A 12,449-nucleotide genomic window follows, 5' to 3' on the forward strand; every position below is an offset into this window, starting at 1 on the left:
AATTTCTCGTAGTTTGGAGAGCAGAGCAGAGAGAGTCTCTTCAAGTATAAGACAGTAGACTAGACGAGACGAGAGGAGCGAAGCAGGGAAGATAAGGGGAGGGAGAGGGAGAGAAGTGCGACCGCCTCCGCTGAGAGCCAGAGAGGAATTTTTCCACCTGTTTTGGTCTTGTGAACATGGGAGGAAAGCTTACAGTCGCCTATGTTTCTGAGTAATAACCGGGATGTCATCGCCTGTTCCATGTTAGCGCCCTCTTGCTGTGGCCTCAGCGGGAGCCTGGAGCCCTTCCCACATGCCCAGTCTCCTGCTCTGTCCTGCCACACATCCAGCAAACCCACGGGAGTCGGGCAGGACAGAGCAGTCTGTTCCCACACTGACAGCACGGTAGCAGGCACTGGCTCTGCTCTCTCTCTCTCTCTCTCTCTCTCTCTCTCTCTCTCTTTCTGGAATGTTCCCAGAGCCAAACAGTGACTGTCCCGGGTCACGAGCCCCGACAAAGAAACACATTATGATGTATGAAATGCTTCATCTCACCTGCCCATTAACCCTCGTTTATTATTCTGCATCCAGCCAGCTGCTCTACTGTATATTTCACATTATTCGCATTTCAGGTTTAAAATATTTTTCTTTACTGACTGGCAGAACAGAGTTTTCTCAGTCATAATCATAAACCACAGTCTCCCTGGCTCATAGGAAGCACCATTAAAAATGGAGAATCTTTCAAACGTGAAGTAAATGGTTTGTGGTTTTCAGGTCACGCCTCCCAGCCATGGCCCACCAATCAGTGGGCCTCTCAGAGTGTGATGTAACACGCAAAACCAGGACCACTCATTTGTCACCCTACAGTAAATCCATGCCAGCCCATGTCAGCTAACAGCAGCCCATAAATCAAGGGGAAAAGGGGACAGATCCATCCATCCATCCATCCATCCATTTTCCAAAGCGCTTACCCTACTGGGTTGCGGGGGGTCCGGAGCCTATTCCGGAAGCAATGGGCACAAGGCAGGGAACAGCCGAGGATGGGGGGCCAGCTCATCGCAGGGCACACTCACACACCATTCACTCACGCATTCACTCCTATGGGCAATTTAGCAACTCCAATTAGCCTCAGCATGTTTTTGGACTGTGGGGGAAACCGGAATACCCAGAGGAAACCCCATGATGACATGGGGAGAACATGCAAACTCCGCACACATGTGACACAGGTGGAGACTTGAACCCGGGTCCCAGAGGTGTGAGGCAACAGTGCTAACCACTGCACCACCATGCCGCCCAGGGGGACAGATCAAAATTTTAAATAAAGACATCATACACCTATTTGTCTACACCAAATGAAAATATCCAAGTGTAATCTATTGGTTTCTGGTTTAACACCCATTAAATGACCTCATCAGTAACTGACAAAGCAAACATGAATCAAAACATGATTTAAACAGCCACTTCTATGTGTAATAATGCTGATCAGGCTTGAGCTTATCCCCACATTGTTTGCACTGTCCTGCCCACACACTATCTCCAGATCCTTTGCAGTTTTTGCATATTGCTGCTGCTATGTCTGCACATATCTCTCTCTCTCTCTCTCTCTCTCTCTCTCTCTCTCTATATATATATATATATATATATATATATATATATATATATATATATATATATATATATATATATATATATATATATATACATATATATATATATATATATATAATATAGTTATCATAAATTGTGGGCGGCACGGTGGTGCAGTGGTCAGCACTGTTACCTCACACAGGACCAGTGTTTGACTCTCTGAAATGGCTCCATGTGTGTGGAGTTAGCATGTTCTGCCCGTGATGTTGTGGGGTTTCTTCTGGCTACTCCGGTGTCCCCCCACAGTCCAGAAACCCACTGAGGTTAACTGAAGTTACCAAAATGTTCATAGCTGTGAGTTTGCCCTACAATGGGCTGGCGCCCCATCCTGGGCATCCAAGATCTCCCCCCAACCCTAAATAGTACAAGGGGAGAGAGAGATGGAATACCGCTTTTGTCAAATTGACAGGTCGGGTCAAAGGTCACGTTCAAAAGTTCAGTGGGCGGAGCTTATGTTGTAGTGGGTTGAGCTTGGTTGTGTAACTGACGCAATAGCATATGGATTTAATTATTTATTTAAATATTTTTTTTTGTCTTCTTCCCCGGGGGGGTTGGTTGTGTAACTGCTGCAATGGTATTTGTATTTAATTATTTATTTATTATTTTAAATGATTGTGGCTTAGGGGGCCTGGGTTGGTTGTGTTAGTGCTGCATTGGTATTTGGATTTAATTATTTATTATTTTAAATGCTTATTTTAAATGTTTATTATTTTAAAATGATATTGAGGAGAGTGCTTATGAGTGTGTATTATTTTAAAAATGATATTGATGAGAGTGCTTATGAGCGTGTGTTATTTGAATAAGTTATTATTATTATTATTTTGTGGTGCGCGGGCGGGAGTGAGCGTGGCTGGGTTACCTGATGGAGCGCGAGCGTACGGTGTGCGGTAGCGTGGTAAGGTCCCCGGGCTTCGGAGAATCAGCAAAGGACTTATTCACATACTGGTGCGGTAGCGCGGAAAGGTCCGCACGGCTTTGGATAATCCTCGGAGAGAGCGATGCGGGAGAGCTGAGAGGCGTGCTGCTGCGCGAGTCTGAGAGAAACTGTGAGAGACTGTGGGATAAAATGGTAAAGTTGGAGCAAAGAATGAGAGGAGGAGGTGCAGGGTCTATCGTCCAATAAAAACGCTCGGCGCTAGTTTTGACCGTGTGTTTTTTCCTCACGCAAGCGTTTGTATCACATCGGCGTATGGCGCCAATTTGTAAAGGTCATAAGTCGAGACATACATCGAGTCTGTCAATTTGTCCGCCAGTAAATTCTGCAGGGCCGTGCCACCTGGCCATCGAGGCGCCCCCCTACCCGGCCACGCGGGCCATACATCGAGTCTGACACTTTACCCCTCCAGTAAATTCTGTTTAAAGTTTTGTTTTCACATACGTCCCAAATTACAGATAATTTTCTTACACAGGCACGAGTAGCATCATCAAGGTCGTACCACCTGGTCATACATCAAGTCTGACAATTTCCCCGCCAGTAAATTCTGTTTATAGTTTTGTTTGTCATACATGACCGTGCAGATATGGGGTGACAGAGACAATTAAATTGTATTACGTCGAGCGGGGGGCCTTTTCCTCCTCCTAGAGGCATCATCTTCATCCGTACCACGCCCCCACGAGCAGGCCGTGTAGAATATAGGGAGCTTCGCGCTGCAGGGCCAACTCTATCTTTTCAAAAAATACAGACATGTCTGGGACTTCCGAAATGAAAGATTCAACCTCACCTTCTAAGACTCAACAGGAGCAGGAGGCCATTATGCAGCCTCCGGGGGCTCCCAGGAAGATTCATACGGCACGTAGACGGGTACCTATGATGCGACCGTCGGAAGACCCGAGGGCTATCTGGGAGCTGCCCAACGGGAATAAACTGGTCTGCCTCTTTGACAACGTTGCGGAGGAACTGCGCGTCTTTCAGGTCACCGGAGACGGCCCAGACCCCCCGAAAGACGACCCGTATCTGGTGACTTTTTCCGAAACGGAATGGGGAAACTTGAAGACTGTCGTTACCCCGATGATGGAGGAGAGCACCGACCCCGACCTTGAGGTCGAGACTGGAAGAATGGAGATGCACTATAGAGATGCTCGTAAACAGCGTACCACCATTATGAAGTGGGACGCGACCGGGGAGCTGGACAAGAGAATGGTGAATATATGGCAGTGGCCTAAATGCGACTGTTTTGGCCTGAGAATACCGTTTGTGATTTGGATGCAGATGATTCAAGAAAAGTCTGGTTACTACCAAGCGATGTTTAAGGAGAGTCGGGGGCGTAAGCAGATGCAAGAGATGACAAACCCTACGCCGTAAGGACCCCCCTCACCCCCTCACCCGCCGTCGCTATATAAAGTGGACTCTGTTACAACCCCTTTTCACAAACATCATGGCAGCAGCAGGAGCAGCAGCAAATTATAGCGACGGTGAAAGCGGGGACAATGAGGCTCCAGCAGCAACCCTGACCTCTGATCCCGGGGAGCTCCTTCCAACCCCCCCATCATCACCGGCCTCTGATCCTGGAGAGGACCCTCCGACGCCTGAGATCTGCACGCTTCTCTCCAGACCGGCTCTCTGCCGTGGGATGCTGACTTGTATTAAGGCTATGATAGTGGGCCTTTTAACCTCAGTCATCAGGAAGCATCAAGAGAGAAACTGCTACGGTTGTGAAGTGGATCACCCCAGTCAGAGACAACACCCTTGTTTGTTTGTTTCCCCCAGGTAGAAATTACTTTTACATACACTTTGACTCTGTGTTGCGTGACCTCTGGACCGATCGGCTGACACCCGCCTTGACCCACGTTCTATCGACCCTGGGCATCCGAGCGGCCGCCGGCAGGTTGGAGGGGGCAGTGGAAGCTATCCTGTACGATCTGCGTGAGGCCCGCAACGGCATGGTGGAAATCACTCGACTGGAACAAGATCTGTTTGAGCAGAACCCAGCGTTTAAGCAGATCCTGGAAGAAGAATTTCTGACTCGTTGGGAGGCCCGAGACTAAAACAAAAAGCATCTTGTGATGGGGAACGGTATCAGCAGACCCTTACGGCGGTTTATGTTAAATGTTTTTTTAGAAAAAGTTAGTCCACTATTGTTGCGTGCTATTGATAAAAGCGATTGTCGGGATGATTATGCTTGTTGCTGCTTTCATAGAGTGTTATTTGAGATTTCTCAAGTCGGAGAAAATTATCAGCGGGGGATGGATTTACTTACTCAACTGATGTCAGAGGGAGAAAGACATTCCCCCGAAAGTCTCATACGCGCTTGTCTATCTTGTATTCCTGACAATGAATTTGACTGTAATCACATTTTTGTATTTTACGCTTTAATAGTAGATGTAGTCACCTCTAAATTTCATGATAAGCAGCCTATCGATGTTAATCAGATGCTTTCTACTCTACATACATGTATCGTTGAAAAAGCCACTATATCCACTTTACTGCATGTGACATCGCTAATCTACCTCAACAACTGTCACGGCTGTAACTAAATGTATACCTGCATTTTGAAAATGTAACCTTCACAAATTGTATACCAGCTTTTTTAAAATATATATATATATCTTTCACTAATTGCAAAAATAAAAAAAAATTTAAACTTGAATACCATTGTAATAGTCTTTGTAAATAATGGGTAAAAATGCTGAGCAGGGTGGCCGAGTGGTTAAGGCGTTGGACTTAAGATCCAATGGACGTATGTCCGCGTGGGTTCGATCCCCACCCCAGCTAAACTCTTTTGTAAAATAATAATAATTAAAAAACAAACTACACAATATGGGTTAAATGTAGAAAAAACACACAAAAATTTCACTGATGTTCACTCAGTCTCTTACCTCAACAACTGTCACGGCTGTAACTAAATGTATACCTGCATTTTGAAAATGTAACCTTCACAAATTGTATACCAGCTTTTTTAAAATATATATATATATATATCTTTCACTAATTGCAAAAATAAAAAAAAAAAAAAACTTGAATACCGTTGTAATAGTCTTTGTAAATAACAGGTAAAAAATGCTGAGCAGGGTGGCCGAGTGGTTAAGGCGTTGGACTTAAGATCCAATGGACGTATGTCCGCGTGGGTTCGATCCCCACCCCAGCTAAACTCTTTTGTAAAATAATAATAATTAAAAAACAAACTACACAATATGGGTTAAATGTAGAAAAAACACACAAAAATTTCACTGATGTTCACTCAGTCTCCTAACAACCCCCCATCCACAGTCAGCTATAAAACGCCGCACCCCCGCTCTCCCCCCACTCAGTGTGTGAAAAGCATGTCTGTTGCCAAGACTACAGCTCGCGTCTTGAGCAGTTCGTACTATGACCCCAGCCAACCGGGGTCATACGGAGGTGTCTCCAGACTGCAGAGAGCCGTGCAGCAAGATACGGGGAAAAAAGTGGCTGCTGATGACATCAGAGACTGGCTGTCTATGCAAGACAGTTATACTTTACATAAACCGGTTAAAAAGAATTTCCCCAGGAACAGAGTGTTTGTTCCGAGAGCCATGTATCAGTGGCAGGCCGATTTATGCGACATGCAAGGGCTGGCCACGTACAACGACGGGTTAAAATACCTCCTTACGGTGATTGATGTTTTTTCTAAAAAAGCCTATGCTCGCGCGTTAAGAAACAAGACTGGGGCGGCTGTAACCCAGGCCTTTGATTCTATTTTAACCGAGGGGGGCGTCCCCCTCAAGCTACAGACGGATGCCGGTAAGGAGTTTTTAAATGGGACTTTTCAGAAACTTTTAAAAACTCATAAAATCACCCATTTCACTACGGCTAGTGAACTTAAAGCTTCCATCGTAGAGAGATTTAATCGAACGTTAAAAGAGAGGATGTACAGGTACTTTACGGCTAAAAACACCCGGCGATATGTGGACGTGTTGGACGATCTAATAAAGGGGTACAACCAGTCATTTCACAGCGCTATTAACATGAAACCTGCCGAGGTCAGGCCCGATAATGCTCATCTAGTATTTGATAATCTATACGGTCCCCTGAAGAAAAAAAGCACACGGCCACGTTTTAAGTTTAACATAGGGGACACTGTGAGAGTCTCCAAGCACAGTCAGATATTTGACAAAAAGTACGAGCAGACATTTACGGACGAGTACTTTGTCATATGCGAACGTGTACCCAGATCCCCACCGGTATATAAATTGAGGGACGTGAGCGGTGAAATACTCGAGGGAACATTCTATGAAGCGGAGCTGCAGAAAGTCAAAATATCTCCGAGACGCGCGTTCAAGGTCGAGAAGGTTATAGGCTCAAAGACCGACAGAAAGGGGAAAAAGTGGATTTTAGTACATTGGCAGGGTTGGCCCTCGAGGTTCGATTCGTGGATACCGCGGTCGGACTTGATACAGGTTTAATTTTTTAAAAAAGAGAAAAAAAAGAAAAAAAAAGAAAATGGACGCCCGCCCCTCTTTTTACCTCACGCTACCGTCAAACTCTTGTCTCTCCATCTTCCCCGATAACCAGAGTTCGGATTACACCGTGATGCTCTCGCGACCTATAGAGCTACGGGGGCCTTACGAAGTAGCTCTGGCTGAAATCATGTATTGTTACACGTGGCGAAATGTTACACACCCGGATAATACTTTTGAATTGCGGGATACGGAGGCGGAGGCAAAGAGAGCGGCCGATCCTTTAGTGGACCTACCTTACCTTTTTCCTCGGAAAATTAAAGTGGGCTATTATGAATCTCTGAAACAGATTGTGACAGAAATCAACGCTACGTTAAAAAAATTAGGTACCGAAGTTTCCTTCTCATACAGCGAGATTACACGAAGGGTTAATATGACGGGAAACCATAAATACAAGATCCAATTTAAACCTACTCTGGCCTACATGCTGGGCTTTGAGCCGGGTCAGTGGTATAACCTAGGAGGAGGTAGCGGGTCGACCTCACCCTACCCGGGCGACATTCACGCGGGATTCTACAATATGTACGTCTACTGTAACATCGTGGAACCGCAGCACGTGGGGGAATTTGTAGTCCCGCTCCTCAGAACCGTTAAAATAGACGGTGCGTTCGGCGACGTAGTCACTTTGCCGTTCCACAAGCTGCAGTACGTACCGGTGAACAAGCAGAGCCTACAGAATTTGCATATTGAGATAAAGAACGATCAGAATACTCTGATTAATTTCTCCTACGGAAAAACGATCGTCAAGCTACACTTTCGCCCCGTTTAAAAAAAAAAAAGAAAACAATGGCTTACCACAATCCACAGAGATTTATTACGTATTACACCAGTCAGGCGGGACATGGGCTCCCCGGTTTTGCGGGGAGCCCCGTGATGTACGGGCGTGGGTTGGGGTCCATGCTCAGTAGGGCTTTTAGATTCGTTTTACCCTTTCTTAAGCGTGGGGTCGATATAGCGAAACCTCATTTGAAATCGGCGGTCAAAGGAATAGGATCGGATCTAGTCAGCTCTGTAGTCAGCGGCCGTTTTACAAACACAGGTGACCCCAAGCAGGAAGGGTCGGGTCTGCTATTCCTCTCTCGGAGGAGGAGGAGGGGGAGTAGAACGAGAGCCCAAGCACCTCTAGCCCTGCTGCAAGGTCATAAAAAAAAAAAGAAAAATAAATCTGGCAGAGGCGTCAGGATTCCCAAGTCTCCATCCGCCAAGAGAAACAGGAAACCCCCCGGGGACATATTTTAAGAGAGAGAAAACGCAGCGTAAACAAGAATGGCTCTAGCTCACCGGCTCTCGGCTGAATGTACCAAATCTGAATTGGACCTGTTTGCGGCCCCTATGACGCAATTATCCATAGATCAGACCAATTATGTAGAAATCAACCCATTAAATTCCATTACCGATCAGGATGTTTTGGATTTCCTAATACCGGGGTCGGGCAATTTCTATGTGGACCTCAACTCTACACTGCTATATCTAAGGCTCAAGATCGTTAGGGCCGATGGAGCCCCCCTGCTTGACGCCGACCCCTGCGGTATTATACAGTACCCGCTAAACGGCATATTCTCCCAGCTGGATGTGAGTCTGAACGACGTCCTGATCAGTTCTTCGTCGGCCACGCACCCCTATAGGTCAGTCATAGAGACCCTGCTCAATTTTTCTACGGATACGCTAGAGAGTCAGTTTTCGGCAGGGCTCTGGTACAAAGACGTCGGGGGCGACTTGGATAGCGTGGACGTCTCAGCGCAGGGCCCCAACGTGGGGTTACAGAAGCGAGCCGCCTTCTGTAGAAACTCTCAGGAGTTTTCTCTGATGGGTCCTATACACGCCGATATTTTTTTCAGCGAACGAATGCTGTTAAACAACGTGGATATACGCTTAAAGTTTGTAAAGGCTAAAAGCGACTTTAGTCTCATGTGTAGAAATGACACCGATTACGAGCTGAAAATACTGAGGGCCAGCCTGTTTGTGAAAAAAGTGGAGGTCTCCCCGGCGGTGTCACTGGGTCACTCGGCCGCTCTCATGAAAGCAAACGCCCTGTACCCTATAAGCAGGGTAGTCGTTAAAAATTATACGCTGCCCGCACAATCGCGGGTTTGCCCGCAGGACAACCTCTTCCTGGGCAACTTACCGCGCTACATCGTTTTGGGGATCGTGGACCACGCCGCGTTCGTGGGCACGCGAAACAGAAACCCGTTCAGGTTTCAGCATTGTGACCTGGAATTTCTGAGCCTCTCAGTCAACGGGCGACACATACCCAGCAAACCGTTCCAGCCCGATTTTAGAGCGAGGCAGTCGGTCAGAGAGTTTTACAACCTTTTCCTGGCTACAAACAGGCATTTAAAGGATTCGCCCTTATGCATCAACCGCGAGGATTTTGAAAACGGATACTCGCTATTTGCTCTCAATCTCTCCCGAGACGACGAGCTGGACGGCGGTGCCCTGTCACCCGCCATCAGCGGCACGTGCCGTCTGGATTTAAGGTTCAGAGCCCCACTACCTCGAACCATGAGTCTCATCGTCTACGCCTGCTTCGACAGCGTGATTGAAATAAACGCCAAGAGACAGGTTCTGGTGGACTTTTAATCATCATCATCATCATGAACACTCACCAGCTGGAATGCGTTTTACGGCCCCTGCTGGGGGATGCTTTTGGAGGCGTGTGGCCTAGCGATTTATTACCCACCCGCATAGAGACCAGGCCCGCTTTTCTGGTCGCAAACACGCATGACCAGAATAGAGAGGGTGAACACTGGATCGGGATAATTTTGGAGCCCCAAGAGGGCAAAGCCTCCTTCTTTGATTCTTACGGTTATCCCCCCGATTCCCCTTACTACCCAAAGAGTTTTATGAGCTTCTTGGGGAGGCACGCTACCGAAATAAGGTATAATACGCGTCAAGTTCAACATGACTTTTCTTCCACGTGCGGGGCCCACGTCGCCTTTTTCCTCTACCGGCGCTTCATGGGACTTTCATTTCAAGAGACTATGATGTTGTACTCTGACGACTTGAGGAAAAACGACGCTCTAGTATCCGAGTTTATCAAGAAATATCACAAGTGTATTAGCCGTGTTAATGCCGATAAACTTTCAAAGCCGCAAAATGTATGTTCGTTAAAACTATTTAAAGATTGTTATGCTTGTTAGATTCATGTTGGGGAAAAAATAAAAACGTGACACCCTTTATTCAATAAATTTTACATTTTATTAACCGACGCGTTTTAATTCTTTTTCACACACGTATATAAAACACTTAATCGTTGTAATCTATCCACGGAGCATAAGGAGTACCCTTTAAAGGCCATAAACGATATTCTGGGGAGGAATCGCGCGGTGTGTGAGGGGTTCCCTCAAGCGGTGGTGGTGAGTCGTCAACAATACGTTTTCTACGTCTCCCGAGGTTCTGTTTCACAGGAGGGGAGGAGGGAGGCGGGGGATCCCTTCCGCCGTAATCTTTAAGATGACTTAGGGCTTTCCTGGCTTGGATGTTACCCACGCTCGTGAGGGGGATGTTTAATTCTGATATCACGTTTAAAAAGGGTTCCCAGCCTTTAGGATATCCGCCGGCGTGGGATTTAGGCTGCGATAAAGTTTTCATCAAATCTAAAATATGGGAACCTTTAATGGGTCTATCTCTGATGATGAGTTCACCCGACTGGGTCCAACGTACAGCCCCGTCGGAATCGAGCAGTTTATGCAAGATGTACCCCACGTTCTTTCTAGCCCTAGGCGCCACTTGCTGGATAACTTCCTGTACAGATTTGTCCCCAGTCGCGCCGCCGCCGTCAGGCTGTCTCCCCTCCTCCTCCTCCTCGTCCGTTTTTTCTTTCCGCTCTGTAAGGACAATTTCTCGCCCCTGATTTTCCTCTTTTCGGGCTAGATTCAGATACCTCTGTAGCAATTGGTTGTATCTCTTCACTTTTTCATCCAGATGCATAGCCGGCTGATTTATTAAACCCTGCATCTGGTGTTCGAGTTCACCCAGGGCCGATTCCCCGATGGTATGCGGGGTCGCCCTCTGGGTCAGCGTACGCAGTTGCTGGGGGCTGAGCATAAACATTTTCTTGACTTGGCTCATGTTGCTGGAAAAGGCTAGTTAGCCGTCTTACCGGCAAACAGGCTTGTAACGAATGGCAGAGCCACTGATAAGAGCGGTAATAAGAATCCTCCTTTTTGAAGAATTGCCACGCGTTTCCTAGCGACGCTGTTTTTCTTACATGCGAAAAGTTTAATCAATCTTTTCTGTTTCTTGAGTTTGGTAAATTGAGCTACGGTTAAAGGTATGCGACCTCTTATGAGATTGAGACAGATTTCGGAGAGAGCCAAAATTATGTCGTTAGATGGGTCAGCCGTAAGAATCTTTTTACGTTTCACCCCCCTCGTCCTCTGTAAAACTTTAAGGGTCGGCAGGTGTTTCCTGAGATGTTCGGACATAGCTTAGTAGTGATAAATCAATGGCTCGCCGGTAGAAAGACGATGGGTAACGACCCCGGTAATAATCCGGTCCTGAGTCGGAACTCTTCTGGGCACGTGGCTCTCAAATCGACCAATAAATAGCCGTGCGCGGGCCCTGTGGCCTCATGGTAGGCATCTAGAAAAAACTTTTTCTGCCAAGGAAACATTTGCTGAGCTAAAACTTTGATTTGCATTCTGTCTCGCACATTCTTAAACAGACAATAATAAGTCGTATTTAGGGCTATAGTCCTGCTGTACTTGCCCTGGTGAAATACGTTCTGCACCAGGTAGATGACCGAGATTTGACGGTGATGTCTGAACCTCGTGAAAGCTTCTGCCACGAGTTTGTTTTCGGACGCGCTGTCCATCAAATCATCGATGATTATCAAGGAGCCTGAGGGGAAGCGCTCCTCGTCCTCCCAGCTTTTGGGAAGCCCTTGTATAAATTCAATTTCGCTGATCCGATCGCGTAGTTCATCATAAAGCGGCTGATGGGAAGCGAAACACCACACAATTTTTTTAACGGGGCCCCCTATGAAACAGTGACTCTGATTTAAAAGCATTTCTTTAGTGAAATAGGTTTTCCCCGAAGAACTCGCCCCTGCGATTATAGCCGTAAACGGGAGTTCTAAACGGTGATCAAAGTCGACCTCTCTCACGCCGCTACCCATCATTTTGCAAAAAAAAAAAAACACACTGACGAAACGGTAAATACTGCCCTAATCTTTTAAATCTTTCCGACGACACACACACACACACACACACACACACACACACACACACACACACACACACACACACACACACACACACGTGCAAACCACTGCTGGAGGGGTGTCAGCTTTCACAGACACAGAGTGCATGGGTAAGTTTTTAATAAAAACTCTTGTGATAAATGTACAAAACATTTCAGTACACAAGTTTGAAAATAAAAAACATCTTACTAGGAACATTTTAAAA

General features: G+C 46.5%; 1 protein-coding gene and 2 non-coding genes across 3 annotated transcripts in view; all 3 read left to right on the forward strand.

The window, feature by feature from the left end:
* Positions 1 to 12,449, forward strand: part of LOC125739920 (uncharacterized) — a 645,903-nt gene that overhangs the window by 81,654 nt on the left and 551,800 nt on the right. The gene's annotated exons all lie outside the window — the stretch shown is intronic.
* trnal-uaa (transfer RNA leucine (anticodon UAA)) lies at positions 5,256 to 5,338 on the forward strand. The gene has a single exon. It is a non-coding gene; the product is annotated as a tRNA-Leu (tRNA).
* On the forward strand, positions 5,630 to 5,712 carry trnal-uaa (transfer RNA leucine (anticodon UAA)). The gene has a single exon. It is a non-coding gene; the product is annotated as a tRNA-Leu (tRNA).

Source organism: Brienomyrus brachyistius, chromosome 4 (genome assembly GCF_023856365.1).
Source record: "Brienomyrus brachyistius isolate T26 chromosome 4, BBRACH_0.4, whole genome shotgun sequence".
NCBI classification, from domain to species: Eukaryota; Metazoa; Chordata; class Actinopteri; order Osteoglossiformes; family Mormyridae; genus Brienomyrus; species Brienomyrus brachyistius.